Consider the following 23256-nt stretch of genomic DNA (forward strand, 5'->3'; position numbering starts at 1 on the left):
TGAAGCGGGTGAGGGGAGCGTCTGGCACATAGGTGTTCACAAAGGCAGCTTCTTTCCCATCGGCAGAAAAGTGTGGAAAGTGGGTAGCTGCTTTACAAGAAGGAAAATAGAGCCCAGGTCCAGGGGAGGAGAAGGTTGAGTCTTAGAAGTTTGCATTTTATCCAGGCATGGTGCCACACACCTTTAATCCCAGCACTAGGGAGGCAGAGGCAGGTAGACCTCTGGGAGTTCAAGGCCAGCCTGATCTACACAATAAGTTACAGGACAGCAAGGACTGTTACACAGAGAAAGCCTGTCTGGAAAAACAACAGCAGGTTTACATTTTCTTATTGCCTGACTTGTGTGAGTGTGTGCACACACACGCACGTGCAGATGAGCATGCATGTGGAAGCCAGAGGACACCTCAGCTATTGTTCTTCAGGGGTCCTCCACCTTGTAGTGCTTGTATGCATGTGTAATGTGTGTAGGGGGGTGCGCATGCGTGCATGGCGGTACACATGTGTTTGTGTATGGAGACCAGAGATCAACATCAGGTGTCTTCCTCAGTCATCCTCCACTTTTTCTTTTTTTCCAGATTTATTTATTATATTTTATGTGTGCAGGCATTGTGTATGCAGTGTCCGTGGAGGCCAGAAGAGAGCATAGGATCCACTGGAGCTGGACTTACAGACAGTTGTGAACTGTGGGTACTAGAAATTGAATCCCAATCCTCTGGAAGACCAATCAGTGCCCTTAACCACTGAGCCGTCACCCCACCATATATATGTGTGCATGTGCACGTATATGTAATATGTTATATAATATATATGTATATGTATATATATATATATACCACCAATGCTATGCCAGCATGAGTGCTCCTCGCAGTTCCTCAAGACACAGGCCCGCAAGGGCCTTGGTTGTCCCAACCCTTAGCCACACTAAAGGTCTCCCCTGCCCTGGTTCATGATGCTTGCAGCCCTTCCTAAAAGTACATAGTCTGCACATTCTTGGGATAACATTCACCCATACTAGACTGTGCCTATAGGCTCATGGCTTAGTTTCCAGCTGTTTGTGCAGTTTTGGGAGGCTGTGGAAGCTCGCAGGCAGAAGTAGGACAGTAGGGGTGAGACCCGTCCCTTAGTTCCTGGCTCATACTTTGATTCCTTTTTCAACACGATGTGAATAGCTTCCCCCACACATTCCAGCGCTGTGAACTTAAACTGCTCTGCCACCCATTTCCTGCCAGACTGGGCTGAAACTCTCTAACACCATGAACCAAAATGAGCCTTCCTACCCTCAAGCAGTTATGTCGGGTACTTTGGTCACAGCAACACCAACATAACTAATATGTTGCTCAAACCATGTAAACATGGGCAAGGCCATAAGGCAGTAAGGTATGGTGGTTAGGCCAGGACCTTTGGGCCAGGCTACCAGTATTTGGATCTGTCCCTGCCATTCTCTAGCTATGGGACCTTGGGTGAATAACTCCACAGCAGTAAAATGTGACTCTTAAAAGGTCTTCTGGGGGCTGGAGAAACACTTCAGCATCTGAGTCTGTTTCCCAGCCATTGTGGGAGGAGGGTTTGAACCATCTGTAGCGCCAGCTCCAGGGAATCCAACACCCTCTTTTGAACTCCACAGGCAACTGTACTCTCTCACACACATTCACACACACACACACACACACACACACCAAAACACACACTCAACTAAAAATTAAAATGAACCTTCATAAGATCTTCCTTCTGCTCAGTCCCAGCCTTAACTGTAGGTTGGTGTGTGTAGAGAGCTTATTGGGATGCCGTGCTGCCTGGCAGGAACTTGACCTTGACCAAGGACAAGGGCTTCCAGCAGGAATCCGACATTAGGGCATAATCGGGAAGTAGGTTAAGGCAGGAATTTTAATCTTAGTGTGGAATGAGAGAAGCAGGCTTCAGGCGAGATTTTGGGCTTGGACAAGGAAGTAGGCTCAGGTATTTTGGCCATTCTGACAAGCCCTTGGAAACAACTGTTACAGAACTTTGCTTATTGCCTTGACAATTTTGTGTTTACTGTCTTGCTTGTTCCTCATTGTACTACTATTGATCTTAATTCCTGCATGTAATTAAATTGCTATAAAAGTGGATTGGAAATTATTAAACCCACCCTTCAGTCTCAGAATTGACTGGAGTCATGCTGCAGTTTTGCCTAATTGTCTCTTTCATTTTAGTCCTCCCTCCTGTGCTGGAGAACCTGTTGACTGACTGGGCGGGCTTGGTCAGGTGGTGCCTCAACATTGGAGCTCCAGAAAGCGGGGTACAGTGAATGACACCTCGGGAAAAGGAAGCGCACGCACAGAGGAAAAGTTGGGCCAGCAGTGAGCAAACCCCATAAAAATGGGGCAAGGGAATGGTAGAATATCTTTTTTATATTTGCTTAAAAGTATGCTAAAGGTCAGAGGAGTGAGAATAAGTCAGAAACAAATCACCCAGTTTCTGATTTTTATAGAAGTCTGTGCTTGGTTCCCTGAAGTTTACGGACATGGGAGAAAGTGGAAGAAGGGATAAAAGGCTACTATACAAAACATGGTCCTGGAAAAATTCCCATAGGTGCTTTTAGTCTTTAGACCCTGCCTAGAGACAGTTTACACCCTAGACATGAGGGAATGGCTAGAGAAAAGCAGTCCTTCCCTGCTGTCTGGGAAGCTTCGGGGAAAGAGAAGGAAAATGAAGGTAAGCTGTCTCAGAGCTCTTCTAGGGACAGGAGGAGGTCAGGAGACATCCTGCCTTCTCTGGCTCCTACTGGAGGAATGTTTGGTTCTTGGTCCCTTACGTAGGATACCTTCGGGACCTCTAATTCTCTTCCCTCTTTGTCTATTGTCTGTCCTTGGCACGCCAATTTGTCCATGTCTGTCAAAACTGACTGTTTCATCTGTGTTTTCATTGTGTGGTTTGATTGGTTGTTCTGTGTTTCGTGTTCAAAAGAAAAAAGAGTTAAAACTTTATCTGCTGGCTGTTAACCCTTTGATTTAGTTTCAACTAATTTCATTAAAAGAGAAAAAGAGAAAAATAAATACAAAGCAGTTTCAATTGGCCATTGGAGCCCTGAACCTGTGGTTAGGAGTCTAGCACAGCTGAGGAGCCCTGCCAGGAGTTTCTCTGTACAAGCCAATCTTAAAGGGGCCAGAAGGGTCTCGGCTTCTATGGTTGCCTTTCCTACAGAAATCTCTGTGATTGTGATTATTGGGTTCAGTAGGTGACAAGGAGCTCCTCTCTTGAAATTACAGTTAGAAAACATAAAAATTTTGTTTGGTCAAATTTATAAGATGTGTGTAGCCGCTTCATTTTGTTTCTGAACAAACAGGTCTTAAAGGTATAAATATGTTCTATATGTCTTGGTTATAGAGTATTGGCTTATAAGTTATTGGATATGATTCCAAAAGTAACATTGGTAATGAAAGTTAGCTTAAAATTGGTAACTCAGGGTTGGAGTCATTTTAAATAACAACACGTGGCATGAACCAGTCCAGGAAATAGGCCTCAAAAGATACTTCTAAACTGGGACAATATTTTGTATAATTCATATCCTAGAAATTAGACTTATACGGGTTAAGATTCAAAGCATTGTCATATATAAGAACTGGCAGACAAACTTTGTAAGGTTAAACTAATGCCTTTGGTATTGATTAGAGAATGGATTGTCTAAAATTGGGTTTTGTTTTCTACCAAGTTGTGGTTTATGCTCTAGTATTGCGAAAGAAACTTAAGAATTATGGTTAAACTGTCAGTGTTCACTGCAGTCTGATCGCAAGCTCATGATTCATCCATATTTTGTAATTAGGATGATTTCAAGAGTGATAAAAGTTACAAACAGCTGTGGCCAGTATGGGCCCTGATGCCACTTTTATGCAAGCTTTATTGGATACAGTGGTAGAAGCAAAATTTAACCCCTCAAGATTGGAAAGGAGATCTCAGTGGGAATTTATTTGGTATCAAATAGGCTCCAGATGAACTGTTTCAGGAATTTGTGGATAGACTTTAAAAAAAAAAGTGAGTAGAAGTTCTGGAGACCTTCAAGGAGGGGTTCCTTTAGTTGCACATTTGGCTTATGAGAATGCTAATGTCTGCCACACAGCCTTCCAGCCATACAAAGCAAAGACAAACTTAAATTGGACCCTGATACAATCAGGGGTCTGACTCCAGCTTCTGCCTTGCAAGGAATGCTTTCACAGCACTGAGGTGATAAGGAATGTTTTAAGTATGGGGCATAAATCATTATAGGAATGAATGTCCAAAAAATTAAAGAGATAGACAGTAGAATCACTCCCCTGGAATCCGTCCTCACCAATAGAGGGGTAATCTTTGGGCCTGGCCTCAGACAATAGTCTCAGATAAAGAAATACTTACATTTGAAGTTGCAAAGCTCAGAGCAGCCCCCAAGGCTTGTGTGAGCCTCCCTTCCTAGGGAAGTTTTTTGGATCCTTGCCTCCAGCGAATTCCTCTTAGGCCAAACCAGCATTATTGCAGATCTATCAAGGTGTTGTTCAAAAGTTCAAATTTAAGATTTATGAAAGGTTAATAAGACTATGGAACTTATGAAGTCATTAAAATCTGGCCTGCCTACTGCACATCGAGTTATTGTGGATTTGGAGAATTGTTTTGATGTTATTCCTTTGCATTCTGATGATGGTAAAGGGTTTGTCAAGTGATATCATTGGAAAGTTTTACCTCAAGGAATGGCTAATAGCGTCACCTTATATGAGAAAAAATGTTTGTTTCTGCTTTAATTCAAGAAGCTAGGAATCTTTCGGTGTTATTCTTTCAGTATATTATTCATGGAGTTTTATTACAGGTTTTTGCTCTTATACAATGGGCTTTAAAATTTTGGGGAGTAGTTGCTGCTCCAGAAAAGATTCAGAGGCAATATCTTTTTCAATATTTGGGATATATCAGTTATATCCTAAATGAATTGTAGCACAGAAAATTCAAATAAGAAAAGATAATTTACTTACTCTGAATGTTTTTCAAAAGTTGTTAGGAAATATTAATTGGCTAAGACCTAATCTTAAACTTACTACAGGAGAACTTATCTGTTTGATACCCTCAAGGGGATGCAAATTCTAATTCCCCTTGACAATTAACTAATGAGGGACAGATAGCTTTGCTGAAAGAGGAAGCTGTTAACCAACAAGATACATTATATAGATCATGATCAATTATTGGCTGCTTGCATTCTTGCTGCAACTCACACACCAACAGCAGTCCTTTGGCAAAAGGGACCACCAATGTGGATTCATCTTTACTTCATCTGCAAAGAAAGTTTTAACACCTTATTAAACTGTTGCTGTGTTAATACAGAATTGTAGGATAGAATCGAGAAAATATTTTGGGAAAGAACCTGATGAAATATTTATTCCTTATTCCAAACAACAATTAAATTGGTTATTGCAAAATACTGATATTTGGTCTATTGCATGTGCAAATTTTTGAGGCAAAATTGATAGTCATTATCCAAAAGAGAGGTTACAATTTGCCTCTATGCGTGCTTTTGTATTCCCTGTGAATTTATGTATGCAGCCCATAGAAAATGCACTCACTGTATTTACAGATGGCTCATCTAACGGGAAGGCTGCACGTGTGATTAGATCACAGGTTCATTCTCTTGAGTTTCCCCCTGCTTCAGCACAAATAACGGAACTACGTGCTATAGCTGCTGTTTTTGAAATGCTGAAAAATCAAGTTTTAATTTGTATACTGATAGCCAATGCAAGCTCATGGCTTGCAATTACTCAAAACTGTTCCGTTTTTAGATACTGATAATTCTCAAATTTTGCAATTATTTATGCAAATACAACTCAATTTAAGAGAATGTACAGTTCCTTATTCTGTAGGTCATTTAAGAGCTCATGCTGGATTGCCAGGAGCCTTTAGTGAGGGCAGTGCCACAGCAGGTTTATATACCATGAAGGTTATAGGCCTTACACAGGAACAATTAGCCAAACAATCTCATTCTTTACACCATCAAAATAGTAATAGCCTGAAAGAATAATTTTGGTATTTCTAGAGAATATGCACATCAAATCGTAAAGACTTGCCCTGAATGTCCTTTTTTTATTTTGGTTGGTTTGGTTTTTTGGGGTTTTTTGGTTGTTCCCCCCCCCCCCCCAGACAGGGTTTCTCTGTGTAGCCCTGGCTTATACCTAATCAATTATGGCAAATGGATGTTACTCATATTTCTGATTTGGGGAAATTAAAATATGTACATGTGACTATTGACACCTCTTCGTGCTTTAAAGCTAGTTGCCACTGCTTTAACAGGAGAAGCAACTAAAAATGTAATCAGTCATTGCCTGAATTATTTTTCTATACTTGGTGTTCCAAATCAGATTAAAACAGATAATGGTCCTGGGCAGACCTCATACAGACCCTAAGAGAACACAAATGCCAGCCCAGGCTACTATACCCAGCAAAACTCTCAATCACCATAGATGGAGAAACCAAGATATTCCATGATAAAACCAAATTTACACAATATCTGTCCACAAATGCAGCCCTACAAAGGGTAATTGATGGAAAATGTCAACACGAGGAGGGAAACTACATCCTAGAAAAGACAAGAAAGTAATCTTCTTCCATCAAACCCAAAAGAAGATATCCACACAAATATAAAAATAACAGGAAGCAACAATCACTATTCCCTAATATCTCCTAACAACAATAGACTCAACTTCCCAATAAAAAGACATAGAGTAATGAAATCTTTCTTATAAATCTTCAATTTTATCAGAAAATGTTTATAATTCCCCCTTTTAATTAATTTAGTAATTCTTTTATGTCTACCATTTTATCTGCATTATTTTTCATGATAATCTTCAATTTTAATGTCTTTCTATATACTTCCTCTATTTTATCAGAAATGTTTTCAATGTAAATCTTTGATTTTATCACAAATGTTTCTAATTCCACCTTCAATTAATTTAGAAAGAGTTTTTTTGGGTTTTTTTTAGTGTTTTTTGTTTGTTTGTTTGGTTGGTTTTTTGGTTTTTTGGTTTTTTGGATTTGGTTTTTTTGAGACAGGGTTTCTCTGTATAGCCCTGGTTGACCTGGAACTCATTCTGTAGACCAGGCTGGCCTCAAACTCAGAAATCTGCCTGCCTCTGCCTCCCAGAGTGCTAGGATTACAGGCGTGTGCCACCACCACCTGGCCTAGAAAGAGTTTTTATATCTACCATTTTATATGTAAATTTTTCCATAAAATAGTCAATTTTAATGAGTTTGTCTATTTATTTCTTGAATTTTACTGGAAATATTTTCCATGTAAATCTTCAGTGTTATCTGAAATTGTATATAATTCCACCTTCAATCAACTTAGAATTATCTTTATGCCTATCATTTTAACTATATAATTTCCATGATAATCTTTAATTTTAACATGTTTTTTCTATATATTTTTCAATTTTATCAGAAATATTTTCCATGTAAATTTTCAAGTTTATCAGAAAATGTTTATAATTCCACTTTCAATCAACTTAGTGATACTTTTATACCTACCATTATTATATCTATATAAAATTTTCCATGATAATCAATTCTAACATGTTTTTCTACATTTTTCTACAATTTTATCAGAAATATTTTCCATGTAAATCTCCAATTCTATCATAAAATGTTTCTATCCCATATTTCAATTAATTTAGCAATGTTTTACATGTCTACCACTTTACTCTTTAATTTTCCATGAAAATTGTCAATTTTAACATGTTTATCTGAAATATTTTCCATGTAAATCTCCAATTCTATCATAAAATGTTTTTATTTTCCTTTACTTTCCTTTTCAATAAATAAAAAAAAACAGATAATGGAACTGGCTATTACAGTCAAGCATTTGAGATGTTTTGCCAACACTTTAATATCACCAATATTACCTGGAGCTTTAAGACAATCTTCATAAAGTAAAAAGGGGGGAGTTATATCCTCCATATATACACCACAAAATTATTTAAATCATGTCTTTTTTATTTTAATTTTTTTTTAAATTTGGATGCCAAGGAACTCTTTCCTGAGTGTCTATGGCACCCTACAACTAGGTATACTTATGCCTAGGTGAAATGGGAGGATCCACATACGGGTGCAGTCATGATTCCAATCAGGTATTTAATATGAGGAAGAGGGCGTGTTTGTGTTTTCTCTACAGGTTGCTGAAGGAGCACGCTAGCTGCCAGAGTGACTGGTGTGACATGCTGTTGCTGGGACAAAGAACGATGCTGAACTGTGAGCTTGCTGAGTGCCCTGACAATGGTGACAGAGAAGCTGTTTTGGACATTTGCTCCTGACCCACCTTTGCTTGCCTGTATCCCAGTTTGGACAAGCTGCCTTGCCTCAAGCTTTTAGACCTTGTGGGACAGAGAACATGGAGACTGGAAACTGACTTAGAAAAATTAGTCAAATAGAGGAGTTGTTATAATCACTCTTCTCTGTCCCTCAAGCAGGAATCTGACAGTAGGGCATAAGAGAGAAGTAGGTTAAAGCAGGAATTTTATTCTTAGGATGGAATGTAAGAAGCAGGCTTCAGGCAAGATTTTGGGCTTGGGCAGGAAGTAGGCTCAGGTATTTTGGTCGTTCTGACAAGGCCTTGGAAACAACTGTCACAGAACTTTGCTTATTGCCTTGACAATTTTGTGTTTACTGTCCTTGTTCCTCATTGTACTACTATTGATCTTAATTCCTGCATGTAATTAAATTGGTATAAAAGTGTATTGAAAATTATTATCAAACCAACTGGGGTCATGCTGCAGTTTTGCCTAATTGTCTCTTTCTTTCTTTCTTTCTTTCTTTCTTTCTTTCTTTCTTTCTTTCTTTCTTTCTTTCTTTCTTTCTTTCTTTCTTTCTTTCTTTTTGTTTTTGTTTTTGTTTTTTTTTGTCTTTTTCAAGACAGGGTTTCTCTGTGTAGCCCTGGGTGTCCTGGAACTCACTTTGTAGAACAGGCTGGCCTCGAACTCGGAAATCTGCCTGCCTCTGCCTCTGCCTCCCAAGCGCTGGGATTAATGTCTCGTTCTTTTTAATCCTCGCTCCTGTGCTGTAGAACCTGTTGACTGAGTGGGTTTGGTCAGGTGTGCAGCCTGCTCACTGAACTAAGAGTTCCTGTACAGACTTCCCTCAGGCCTTCAGCCCACCCCTGAATCCTCCCAGCATGCCTTTGTGCAGTGAACAGCCTGCACAGCTTCTAGGGCAACCATGTGAAGGTCTTTCATTCAGATAAAATCCTTCCTCATCTGCCTTTTCTCAGTCCTAATCCTGGCATCATTCTCCAGTCCCGGTCCTCCCTGAGGATCTCTTATTGCTAAATTTTAAAAAAGGTTTCAAAGCCCTAGTAGAGTTACAAAAACAAACCAAAGAAAGGATTCCTTGAAGCAAGGCTCTGATGCATTTTATGAAGAAGTGAAGGGCACATACCTTCTTCCCCTTTCCCCAGAAGGACTTGTGGGATCCTGGCTGATCATGTGCGGTGAAAAGCAGCTTCTACAGGCATCTACAGAGCCTTTCTGTAGATGAGGTGACAGAAGTGTGAGAAATGATGGCAGCAGGATGTGGCTCATGTTTCTTTCTCTAGAGTTTCAGGATCTGACTCAACATTGCCCACTTCAAGAGGAAGAGCATCTGAAGGGTTCCAGAACAATGGGGGTCCTGGGGAACAGGCTCACTGGTTAGAGGTGGCAGGCAGAAACAATGACTGGTCAGCAGTCCTGTTTAGCCTTAAAATTGGTGGAGAAAGACCAGTCAAAAGGAGACCAGGAGGCCATCAAAGCTGAGATCAAATGTGAATGACAGTGACTGGGGCCTCAGGAAGGGGCTAACATGGCATTGACATGCTAGCTCGCCAGGGCCGGGGAGAAGACCCACTCTGTAAAGTGTTTTGCTATGCAAGCATGAGGACCTGAGTTTGGATTCCCAGAATCCACGTGGCCAGCCAGACACCGCAGCACCCACTTGTAAGCCCAGTGATGGGAGAAGTGCGGACAGACAGGTCCGTGGAGCACGCTGGCTTGTCAGCCTAACCAAGTCAGTGAGCTCCAAGTTCATCTGAAAGGCCCTGAATCAGAAGACAAAGATGGAATGCATTGGCTTATATGTGGATATTAGCTGTTATGCCAATGATAACCATGATGAAACCCACAGAACCACACACAGAGGATAGGTATAGAGTAGGGGACTAGAGGGAACTGATAGTTTTTGTTAGAAAAAGGAAAGAAAAGAAAGTTATGGATGCATGTGGGGAGCTAGAATGAAAGGATCAAGTGCAGAGGGAGAGAAAAGGGGGTTTGGGGAGGGAATATGGGGAGAGACAGCTAAAATTAAGGACCATTTGAGGGAGTAGTATGAAAATCTAACACAGTAGAGACCTCCTAATATATACACATATGATGGTAATCTAAATGAAATCGACAAATAATGGGGGAGATAATTCTAACTGGCCATCACTTGTCACTAAATGAAGTACCAGGATTGGGTTACATCTAAGTGAGTTATTAGCCAAAGGGGCCCCAAACAATCCAGGCTGTTGCCTAGAGTTAGAGATCACACTTCAAAAACTGACAGCGAGGCCCCATTGTTGAAGACACTCACACAGCTGTTCTAAAAAGAGGGTGTGGCAATGCCTTGCTCAGCCATCTTCAGAGAGGCTTCCTCCTGCAACAGACAGGGAGCAAATACAGAGAACCACAGCCAGACACTACACAGAGAGTGAGAGACCTAGGGACACTCAGCCCGACATGAATGTCACCACCAAATACTTCCTCACAGGGCTCAGGGAACCTGGAGGAGGAGGAGGCAGAAAGTGTAAGAGCCAGGGAGTGTGGAGAATGGCAGGAGAACAGGCCCTCTGAGTCAACTTAGCAAAGCTCACGGGAACTCACAGAGACTGAGGCAGCGAGCACGGGGCCTGTGTGGGTCTGCACCGGGTCCTCTGTGGATGTATTATAACCTCCAGTTTAGTGTTTTTATGGGACTCCAGGATGTGTGAATGAATAGGTCTCTAATTTTTAAATTGGTTTATTTTATGTATATGGATGTTTTGTCGGCATGTCATATGTCTACAGGCCAGAAGAGGTCATCTGATCCTATGGGGTCTCTGTTTCTTGTGTCTTGGGCTCTTTTCCTTCTGTTGGTTTGTCTTGTCCAACTTTGATGTGATAGACTTTGTTTTCTCTTATTTTATTTTGTTATTTTTTAAATGAATGAATGAATACCTAGCCACTGGGGTAAAGGTTAACAAATTAACTATCATGCATGCCTTCTGGGAGAGGGAAAATCAGCTTTGTCCAAAGGAGTGACAGTGAGTCTATCAAGTACTCAGGGCAGGGCAGGCCTCGTGTTCAGGAACAGCTAACTGACACATAGTGAACTCCACAGGCTGTGTGTGTGTGTGTGTGTGTGTGTGCTTTTATTGGCCACAGTTTGGTGGGTTTGAGTGGTTTTTGGTTTTATTTCTTGGTTTGAGGAGATTTTGTGGTTATATTGGTTTTGGGGAGGCTTTTTTTTTTTTTGAGAAAACTTAAAGCTGGGTGAGTAGGAACAGGGAGAGAATTAGAAAGGACTTAGAAGAGGGAACTATATATTTAATTTTATATGTAATAATATAAATTTTCATATAAATAAAATATATTTAAATTTCAAAACTGTTTTAAATAATAAAGATATAATAAAGAAGAATAAATAAAATTCACTATTTGGTTAGGAGAGGAAGGAGGAGGAGGAGGAAGAGGAGGAAGAAGGTAGAGGCCTGGTGAGAGGGCTCTGCAAGCATGAGGACCTAGGTGTGACCCCTCAGGGCCATGTGCAAAGCCAGGTGTGGCTGCGCATGACTGAAACCCTAGCACTGCGAGACAGGGGCAAATCCCTAGAGCTCTTTGCCAACTAGCCTAAGCCGAGCCTTTGAGCTTCTGGTTCAGTGAGAGCGCCTGTCCTGAGGCGGATAAGGTGTGAGAGAGGAGGAACTCACCAATGTGCTGCTTGGGTCTCCACCTGTGTGTGCACAGGCACACTCATGTGCATGCATCACACACACGCAAACACGTGAACATACGTACGCATGTGCACATGCCATACACACATGTACACCTCTCTCCCCCCCCCTCTCTCTCTCTCACACACACACACACACACACACACACAGAGCTCTAGATGAACCCAAGCACCTGGGCCTCCCTTCCCTTCCCTGCTAGGGTATCTGACTCAAGAGAACTAAAGTGCAGACTGGGAATATGCATTTCTAGGGGACCACACAAACCACATGAAGGACTAAACCAGTGTGGTAGGAATGTGGGGCCCCAAAGGCTGTGTACCAGCAGCACATTAGACAGACCGCTTCTCTCTGGGCCTGGCTTCTGGCCCTAAAGAGTAAAGGAAGCCATGAACCAGGTAAGTGTTTGGTCCCAGCCTGGCCTGGAGGGAGGCCATGAAGGCTCGCCGCTGTGGTTGTCTCTTGGTGTCAAGAAGATGTAGCCCACCAGTGGGACTCGCCTGCCTGGAGGCATAGCACCTGCACCTATAGCTGCCCTGAAAGAATGACACATCAACTGAAAAGAATCACTCAAGTCAGAGATCTCTGAATGTGAGGAGCAAGGGTTGGGGCTGCAATGCCATGTCGGCCTAGATTCCCTATGCAACTAGAAGATATGGAGGAAGCAGACTTCAGACCCAACGTGTGCCCGGTTCCATGTCTGTGATCCCTGACTCCTAGAGAAAAACATTGGCCACCCTACCACCCACTACTTTGCACACTCCACAGTCACAGGCCCGGTCCCTGAATACAGCACTTCTTCGTAGCATCAAAATCAGTACTACGGGAATAACAGGAGCAGATGCAGCAGGGGGCCCCTCACTTCCTCTGCCATGTAGAATCAGAGCCTATGATCTCCTAGCGCATGGATCCGGGAGAACTGTGTGCGAGATGTGGTCCAGATGCCTAGTAGGAACATCCAAGGCCCCTCGGAATCCATCACTGTGTCCCTCATGAAAAGAAGAATGACCCCCATAGACGCCTGTATTTGAATGCTTGGCCATAGGGAGTGGCACTAGTAGGAGGCATGGCCTTGTTGGATGAAATGTGTCACTGTGGGGGTGGGCTTTGAAGTCTCCTATACTCAAGCTTCACCCAGTGTGGCACACAGTCTCCTGCTGCCTTTGGATAAAGATGCAGAACTGTCAGCTCCTTCTGCAGCACCACGTCTGCCTGCATGCCACTATGTCCTACCGTGGCAATGATGGACTAAACCTCTGTAACTGGAAGCCAGCCCCAATTAAATGTTTTCTATTATAAGAATTGCCCTGGTCATAGTGTCCCTTCACAGCAACCCTAACCAAGACAACCCAGTCCCTGCATCCTGTTCTCCACACTCAACTACCCTACCCTTCTCTCAGCCTCCTGCCTTTGCCTGGATCTTGCTACCTGGAATGTCCACCTATGCCTTTACCTCCTGAAAATACTCGCTGTGGGGGGAAAAGACCGGTGCAGCTTCCCGCTGGGCTGAGCTCTCTCCCCGCTGCATTAGGAAGCTGGTCTTTTGAGTTCCTTTCTGGCCACTTTTAAATAAGTCAACCAAGGAAGAAGTGAGATGCAGTCAGGAAACCCAAAATCTTCTAGGCCCAGCTCAGCGGCCCCCAGAGGTGCCCATGTCTCACAGAGGAGTGGCCAGGTGGGATTCTACATAACATCTTGCAGGAGACTGACAGGGGCCACCCAGAAGCCACTATCACCCATGGAAAGAGAACACCTCCTCACACAGCCAGCAGGCCCACGCATTCCTCCACCCTCTCCACTCCTCCTTATCATCAGTCAGCATTGTCATCACCCCTGCCTGTTCTGCATGCACCAGGCCCATGACCTTGCTCATAATGTCTGCCTCCTGCCCTGGACTATTAGTTCTTCCCCCACCACCTTTGGTGCACTCCTAAACATCCTTCAAAGCCCTGGACAAAAGTTGCCTCCTCAAGGACAACTTCACTGACCCCACCTTTCTGTCCTCCGAATCTTCACTTGACTCACAGCCACCCTTGTCCTCTGTGGTGACTCTTTGTTCCCCAATCTCACGATGAACAGTATGAGAGGCTGTTCATATGTTTACACGTAGGCTCCAAAGTTGAGCGGGGGTGGGGGGAGGGCATGTGAGAGCCCCAAGACGTGTCTGCTGGACACACACAGCTCTTTGGTGCTGGAATCTGTGTGCAGATCCAAAAGCTCCCAAGCCCTCACAGAGGCCCACGCTTCCTCCATCTAGTGGGCCTGCGCCAGCCCAGGGCCTGCTACAGCTCTCCCTGTGACTAGTGATGGGTACAATCTTGGAAACAAAAACAACAGAGGGACAGCAAGGAGGAGTCAGGGTTTCAGATCGGCTCAGCTGGTAGAGCACTTGCCTAGCACGTCTGAGGTCCCAGGTTCCATCCCTACCACTGCACACATCCAGCAAGGCTTCATGTGCCTGACATTCCAGCACTCGAGAGGTAGAGGCAGGGGGATCGTTCTTTACTGCATGGGGAGTTTAAGGCCACCTTTAAAGAAAGAGGTAAAGGACTATGAAGAGAAGGAGAAGGAGAAAAGGAAACGCAGCCAGGCCTGGACTCACCCTCTACCTATGTTCTGTCCACATGCGATCTAATCCTCAGCATAGGAATCACCGTATTAGCTCCCTACTGATATCATAACATGTTCTCACACAGTCGGGAGCTTTTAACAGTAGCTGTTATTCTCATGTACTCTGGAAGCCAGAGAAGTCTGAAGTCTAGCGGTCAGCAGGGCCAGTGGCTGCCATAGAATGGCACGTACCCCAGCTGTGTTCATTTATCATGTTGGTTTGTCGAGACAGGATCTCATGTACCCCAGGTTGGCCTCAAACTGACTCTGTAGCCAAGAATGATCCTGGGTTTCTGCTCCTCCTCCCTCCACCTCACAAATGCTGGAATTATAGGCATCCTTATCCTGCCTTACTCTTAGTCTCACTTGACAGATTAAGAAAGTGAGAGGTTGCTCCGTGGTTAGAACAAGCGCTTTGTGAAGACACAAGCTTGAGACTCAGCATTCATGTCAGGCTTCCTGCCACCTGGTACTCCACCTTCTGGGATCCGACACCCTCGGCTGGGTGTGTACACACTGCGCTCTCATTCACAAAGTCAGACACAGACACACACCTATGCACATAATTAAAAAGGAAAAAAAGAATGAAGTGCATTCCTGGGTCTGGCGGTGAGCTCCTTCCTTGAATCCCAGCACCAGGGAGGCAGAGGTAGGCGAGTTTACGGCTAGCCTGGTCTACAATGGCCAGGTCCTGACCAGCCAGGGCTACATAATGACACCTTGTCTCAGAGAGAGAGGGAGAAACTAAGGGGTGGGGGAAAGGGGGGAAGAAGGGAGGGGGAGAGGGAGAAGGAGAGAGAGGGAGGGAGGGAGGAAGAAGAGGAGGAAGAGGAGGAAGAGGAGGAGGAAGAGCAAAATGCAGTTTTTAAACATAAAAACAAGCCAGGTGTGGTGGCACAGGCCTTTAATCCAGCACTTGGGAGTCAAAGGCAGGCAAATCTCTGTGGTTTTGACATCAGCCTGGTCTACATAGTAAGTTCCAGGACAGCTAGAGCTATGCAGTGAGATCTTGACTCAAATAAACCAGTAAATAAAAATAAAAACTACAAGTTAAGATGCCTGGGCCAAGCCTGATAGCCTGAGTTCCATTCCTAGGCCCCTCATGGTAGGAGAAGAGAATTGATACCCCAAAAGTTTTCCTCTCACCTCCATATATGTGACATGGCACAGGTGTGCATGCACACATACAAAAATTAATGAATTAATTAAGATAGGAAGGCAGATGTATCGCGACAGACCCCTGTGATCTCAACACTTGGAGGCAGCAGTAGAAAGAATATCACAAATTGGAGGCTAACCTGGGCTATGCAGCCAGTTCCAATCAAGTCAAAGATACAGAGTGAGATTCTGTTTCAAAAAACAAAAGCACATAAATATAAGCAAATATTTAATTCAATAAATAAATTTAAATATAAATAAATATCTAATATTAAATGTTTAATGAGATCTGGGCATTTTGGCTCATACTTAGAAGCCCAGCACTGGAAAGACTGTGATCGAAAAAACCTGAGGTCAAGCCTGGTCGTCTGTAACTGAATAAAGGAAGAACTCTGCCTAGCAACCCTATAAATTCAGAACAGTCACTATCCCCACTCACAGAGGAGGAAAGCGGACAAGACACTTCCCCAGTCGCCAGTAGGTGAGTTAAGCAGCTGGATCCTCCCGGGTCATCTCTGGTACCCAGGAGCGCTCGCTCCCAAGGCTGTGGGACTGTAACCAGGATGCTTTGGTGCCCTTTTCTCAAAGGCATCTGCGTGAGTCTGCTTTTCACTGCTGTGAGAGGGCATCTAAGAAAGTCAACTCACGAGGCTATGCATTTTACCTCACTGTTTCGGAGCTGCCAACCCGTGGTTCATTGCTCCAGAGCTTTGGGAGTACTGTGAGGCAGATAGATCGTCATGACAGAGCAAAACTGCTCACCTCACGAAGCCGGGAAGCAGAGAGAGTACAGAGAGACCGGAGTCCCAGTGTCCCTTTCTAGGCCAGGCCTTGAGTGTCTGTCATAACTTGCTTCTTCTACACCTTCCCTCCAAAGAGTTCGAGTATCTCCCAGCAGTGCCAGGGGCTGGCAAGTCAGCCTTTGGCGCTCGTCCCTGGAAGAACTTTTAAGATCCAAACAAACAGCATATCCGTCTGGTCAGTGAGCAAGCTGCTGCCTCCTCTGCTACCTGTTCCAAGGGCCCACAGTTAGAGACAGCTCTGTTTATCTCTTAATTCCAGAGGCCGGGCAACAGCAGTCACGTGACCTTCCCCTCATCAGTTGCTCAGGCACCACCGTGAACGCCAGACAAAATCCAGGCTTGTCCACTCCTCAATTCCTGCCCTCACTGCCTAACAGTGGGAAGAGTGCTCACCACACAACAGGAAGGTAGTAGATGAAGGAGGAACACTGGGCTCAGAGGACACAACACACAGATTCCCCACTACACACACACAAACACACACACACACACACACTTAAAACAAAAACATCCCAGAAGGGGCAGAGTGTGTGTACAGTCTCTACTTCTCTAAGCAGCTCTACTTCTAAGATTCTTGAAGACGACATACAGCCCTGTACGTCTGTAACTTTCTGTAGAGAAACCTAGCAGCCACTATGAAAGCCCAGTGACCTGGCCAGTGTCCCTTGTAAAGCAGGGACCTGGGACACACACACACAAAGAGGAATGGCTATGTGAGAACACAGCAGAAAGTTAGGCATCTGCAGACCCAGGAGAGGGGCCTGACAAGAAAGCAGACCTGCCACCATCTTGAACTTAGAGTTGCAGTCTCCAACTGTGAGAAAATAAATACCTCACTAAAGCAGCCGGTGTTTGGTGTTTTATTACAGCAGCTAGGCTGACTACAACTGCCAGAAGTGTGTAATCTAATTCCCGGATCTAATAAGAAAAAAAAAAACACCAGGCAAATCCACACAGCACAGTAGCTGCTCCAAAAGCCAGCGTATGAATGACAAGGAAGACAGGTGGACTGTCCCCACCGGAGAAGGCACTCCCAATCCTGGTGGAGTCCCAGACTAGGACACACTTGTCTTCTGCTATAAAAGCATTGGGGGGAGAGGGTAGTCAAGGTAGAGTTTCTCTGTGTAAACCAGGTTGGCTTCAAAATGAGAGATCTGCCCCCGCCCCTGCCCTCCCCCCACCTCTGTAGTGCTGGGATTAAAGGCATGTGTCACCACTGCTATAAAAGTCTTTATCTTTAGGATTGGGGGAGAAGGTTCAGTTGTTAGTTAAATAACTTGCCTGGCAAGAATAAGGATCTGAAGCCGGGCAGTGGTGGCACACGCCTTTAATCCCAGCACTTGGGAGGCAGAGGCAGGCAGATTTCTGAGTTCAAGGCCAGCCTGGTCTACAGAGTGAGTTCCAGGACATCCAGGTCTACACGAGAAACCCTGTCTCAAAAACAAACAAAAAAGAACAAGGACCTGAGGACCGGAGTTCAGTCCTGAGAACCCAGGTTAAAAATCCAGGCCTGGTGCGCACTTGTGACCCCAGTGCTGGGGAGGTGGAGACCAGCAGGTGCCTACTGCCTGAAGGATGACCGTGCTGAATTCCAGGCTAGAGAGACACCAGTTCTCAAAAACAGGGTAGACGGCTCCTGAGAATGACAACTAAGATTGATCTCTGGCCCCAGTATGTCCCAGGGCCTCCTGCATGGTAGACAAGCACACCTGAACTGCATTCCCAGCTGGCACCAAGACTTTTGTGTTGTTATTGTTGTGTTGCTTGGCGTTTCTTTTTTTTTTTTTTTAACTTATGTATGGGTACACTGTAGCTGTCTTCAGACACACCAGGAGAGGAGATTGAATCCCATTACAGATGGTTGTGAGTCACCATGTGGTTGCTGGGAATTGAACTCGGGACCTCTGGAAGAACAAACAGTCAGTGTTCTTAACCACTGAGTCATCTCTCCAGTCCTGCTTGGTAGGGTTTTGTTTGTTTGTTTGTGTGTGTGTTTGTTTGTTTGTTTGTTTTGGACAGGACTTCTCTATACTCTATATATCTTCTGATTATTCCAGAACTCACTATATAGACTAGACTGGCCTTAAACTTACAGAATTCACCTGCCTCTGCCTCTGTAGTGCTGAGATTAAAAGTGTGTCCCACCATGCTCACTTGGCTACAAGCTGTTACTCTTGAGAACAGTATTTCTTCACATGTACTTGCATGTGACAGTGTATACACGCATAGACACATAGACACACACACATACATGAGTCGTTATCAAAACAAACATTATGTGATAAAATTTATAGATCAGACAAATGAGTGTCAACCACCGTTGATTACCTGATTTGAATCAGTTTATCATAGATACATCCCTTTTAAAAGAAAATGTACACTCAAGTAATTAGAGGTGTTTTGCACAGTCTGAAGAAAGATCTGAGATAGCTGTGCTCTTGGTTTTGAACAAGTGAGTTTAAGTGTACAACAAATGTAAGAGAATCGACAATAAGGAGCAGATCAACAGCAGCAACAGACAGATAGCAAACCACCACCAAGCCCGGGCCCGGCAGACGCTCAGAGCATCCAGCAGAGATCACCAGAGTAGCCCAGTGAGAACAAAAACAAACAGTAACCTCACCAATAATGTCTTCCAGCAGGAAATGGCGGGGGAAACCCCACTGAGGCGGGCAGCTGGAGCTCCCAATTGAGAGAGTCCCAGGAAGAGCACAGAAGCCCCACTTGGTTGAAACTTCCAAAGAATCACATAGCAACAGATACCTACCATCAAAGCCAGCACATACAGACATCCAGCAGAAACCAAGTGAGGAGCCCTGCTGAACAGTCAGTCAGGTTAGAGCACACCTCTCTGTTGGCATCAGTACTCTCTCTCTCTCTCTCTCTCTCTCTCTCTCTCTCTCTCGGCAGGCATTTTTATATTGTGGGATAAGAAGTGGTAGCCTCAGCTGGAAATCATTTATGGTCTAGTTAGTCATCAGGGTGCAGTTTTTTATTCCTGGACTGTTTGATGTTTTCCTTTCTCCTTGTTAGAGTTGGAAGACCAGCCTAACCCAGGTCAGGGAATTTTGGAGGACACTTGACATAAACATGTTTGGGTCTGAAACGGGAGGAGGAGGCAACCCCCATTTCCAGTTTCTCAGTGAACAACTTACCAACATAATTAATGTGCATGACAAGAGGAAAAGAAGAATCCATCTGCATAACTCAAATAGCACAGAAGAAAATGTGCTGTATACACACACACACACACACACACACACTGAGAGTTGGACAAAGCAGGCACTAGAACGAAGGCAAGCAAGTTCTTTTCTGTGAGCTTGAGAAGCTCGAGGTTGTTCTTTGTTTTTCTTTTTTTAGACAGGGTTTCTCTCTGTAGCCCTGGCTGTACCAGAACTCATAGAGTTGAAGGTCTTTGCCCTGACCGCCTGACTGACTGAGATAATTTTAAGGTGACCAGTTTAAGACTGGGGTGTGGCTCAGTGACAAAGCATCATTCTGGTAGAAGAGCCCACGCCCTGGCAGCTTTTCCTCCTCATCTTCTCCCATCCCCACCCTTCTCTACCAAGCCCTTAAGGTGAATTGTTGTGTTGTGTGGTTTGTTTAGTTGCTGTTATTATTTGGTTGTTGTTTGACAAGGAGTCTTACATAACCCAGGCTGGCTTCAAACTTGCTATATTACAAGATGACCTTGAAATCCTGATCCTCCTGCCTCCACTTTCAAAAGAGTGTTGAGGTTACAGCCACCACCTCCAGTGTGTGTGGTGCTGGGGACTGAATCCAGGTCTAATGCATGCTAGCTAGGCACGCACTCAACCCAGCTGCCTCTCCAGCCCTAAGCCCCCAGCCCCCACTCTTCTTTTTTCAACTTGGAATGCTTCTTTTTCCTTAAAACAATTTTAAGATTTATTTATTTATTTATTTATTTATTTATTTATGTATATGAGTATTTTGCCTGCATCTGTGTATATGTACTGCTTACATGCTTGATACTCATGGAGGTCAGAAGAGATTTTTGGATCCACTGGAATTGGAGTTTTGGACGGCTATGAACCATGTTGGTCCTGGAATCTAAACCCAGGTCTTCTGCAAGAATAACGAGTGCTTTTGTTGTTGTTGTTGTTGTTGTTGCATTGTGGGGCTCATGTTGATTTTTTTTTTCTTACTTAATTTACATTTCAAGTATTATCCTCTTACCTGGTTTCCCTCCCTCCTGGAAACTCCCTATCCCATTCCCCCCTCCCCCTGCTTCTTATGAGGGTGTTCCTCCACCCACCCACTCCCGAATCCCCGCCCTCAATTTTGCTACACTGGGGTATCTATTGAACCTTCATAGGACCAAGGACCTCCTCCTCCCATTGATGCCTGACAAGGCAATCCTCTGCTATATATGCAGCCAGAGCCATGTGTACTCCTTGGTTGGTGGTTTAGTCCCTGGGAACTCTAGGGGGTCTCTGGTTGGTTGATATTGTTGTTCTTCCTATGGGGTTGCAAACCCCTTCAGCTCCTTCAGTCTTTTCTCTAACTCCTCCATTGGGGACCCCACAATCAGTACAATAGTTGGCTGCAAGCACCCAACTCTGTATTTGTAAGGCTCTGGCAGGGCCTCTCAGAAGACAGCTATATCAGGCTCCTGTCAGCAAACCTTTCTTGGCATCCACAATAGTGTCAGATTTGGTGACTGTATCTGGGATGAATCCCCAGGTGGAACACTCTCTGGATGGTCTTTCCTTTAGCCTCTGCTCTGCACTTTGTCTCCATATTTGCTCCTGTGAATATTTTGTTCTCCTTTCTAAGAAGGACCAAAGTATACACATTTTGGTCTTCCTTCTTCTTGAGTTTCATGTGTTCTGTGAATTGTTTTTTGTTTGTTTGTTTGGGGTTTTTTTTTTTTGGCTTTTTTCAAGACAGGGTTTTTCTGTATAGCCCTAGCTGTCCTGGAACTCACTCTGCAGACCAGGCTGGCCTCGAACTCAGAAATCTGCTTGCCTCTGCCTCCCAAATGCTGGGATTAAAGGCGTGTGCCGCCGCCGCCGCCGCCGACACCACCACCACCAGGCATGTGGTCTGTGAATTGTATCTTGGATATTTGGAGCTTTTAGGCTAATATCCACTTATCAGTGAATACATACTATGTGTGTTCTTTTGTGATTGGGTTACTTCACTCAGGATATTTTCTAGGTCCATCCATTTGCCTAAGAATTTCATGAATTCATTTTTAATAGCTGAGTAGTATTCCATTGTGTAAATATACCACATTTCCTGTATCCATTTCTCTGCTGAAGGACATCTGGGTTCTTTCCAGCTTCTGGCTATTATAAATAATGGTGCTATGAACATAGTGGAGCATGTGTTCTTGTTATATGTTGGAGAATCTTTTGGGTATATGCCCAGGAATGATATAGCTGGGTCCTTAGGTAGTACTATGTTCAGTTTTCTGAGGAACCACCAGACTGGTTTCCATAGTGGTTGTACCAACTTGCAATCCCACCAACAATGGAGGAGTGTTCCTCTTTCTCCACATCCTCACCAGCATCTGTTGCCACCTGAGTTTTTTATCTTAGCCATCCAGTTTATCTTAGTGAGGGTTTCTATTCCTGCACAAACATCATGACCAAGATGCAAGTTGGGGAGGAAAGAATTTATTCAGCAAGGCAGTGGTGGCACACGCCTTTAATCCCAGCACTTGGGAGACAGAGGCAGGTGGATTTCTGAGTTCGAGCCCAGCCTGGTCTTCAGAGTGAGTTACAGGATAGCCAGGACTATATAGAGAAACCCTGTCTCGAAAAACAAAACAAAAAAAAAAAAAAAAAAGAATTTAGTCAGCTTATACTTCCGCATTGCTGTTCATCACCAAAGGAAGTCCGGACTGAAACTCAAGCAGATCAGGAAGCAGGAGCTGATGCAGAGGCCATGGAGGGATGTTCCTTACTGGCTTGCTTCCTCTGCCTTGCTCAGCCTGCTCTCTTATAGAACCCAAGACTACCAGGCCAGGGATGTTTTGGATGGCTGTGAACCATGTTGGTCCTGGTAACTAAACCCAGGTCTTCTGCAAGAGTAACAAGTGCTCTTAACCACAGAGCCACCTCTCCTGTCCAAGAGCTTATTATTGAAGTCAACGTCCCTTCCGAGATGCTTCCCAGAGCTCCATTCCGCCATCCTACTCCAAGTGGGCGCCTCGGCTTCCTCTGCTCAAACAGCCACAGGGCCATGGATTAAGCCATGCATTAAGCCACTGCCACATACAATTCAATGCACCCATTATGGGTCTCTTTCGATCTTCTTGCTCGCCCTGCCAGATAAGCACAACTTTTCAACTCTAGATCTCAAAGGAGAAGCCTGAGGCTTGGGGGCGGGGAGGAGGGATGGTGCAGCCAGGCCACAAGTTGGAAGCCATAGCAGCTAGACTGAAGCCAGCATGGAACTACATGCTCTCTGCAGTGCAAGGGAACCACAAACACTGATGACCCATGTTACCAGGCTTCTCTGAGCTCAGACTCTGCTGGTCTCTGGGAGAATTGGTACCCTGAAGGAAGGATGATAGTATCCCTCAGAGGATGGGGGAAAGTGAGGACCTGGCACAGGCTTGGTACCCACCTGTCCATCCTTGTGTGTTCATAGATGTTATCTCTTACAATTGCTGAACAGAAAACCAAGATGACATTAGGTGATTGGCTACCCCTCACCATTTTCCCCGTAGCTAATG

This window comes from Apodemus sylvaticus, chromosome 1, assembly GCF_947179515.1.
Source record: "Apodemus sylvaticus chromosome 1, mApoSyl1.1, whole genome shotgun sequence".
Classification (NCBI taxonomy): Eukaryota; Metazoa; Chordata; class Mammalia; order Rodentia; family Muridae; genus Apodemus; species Apodemus sylvaticus.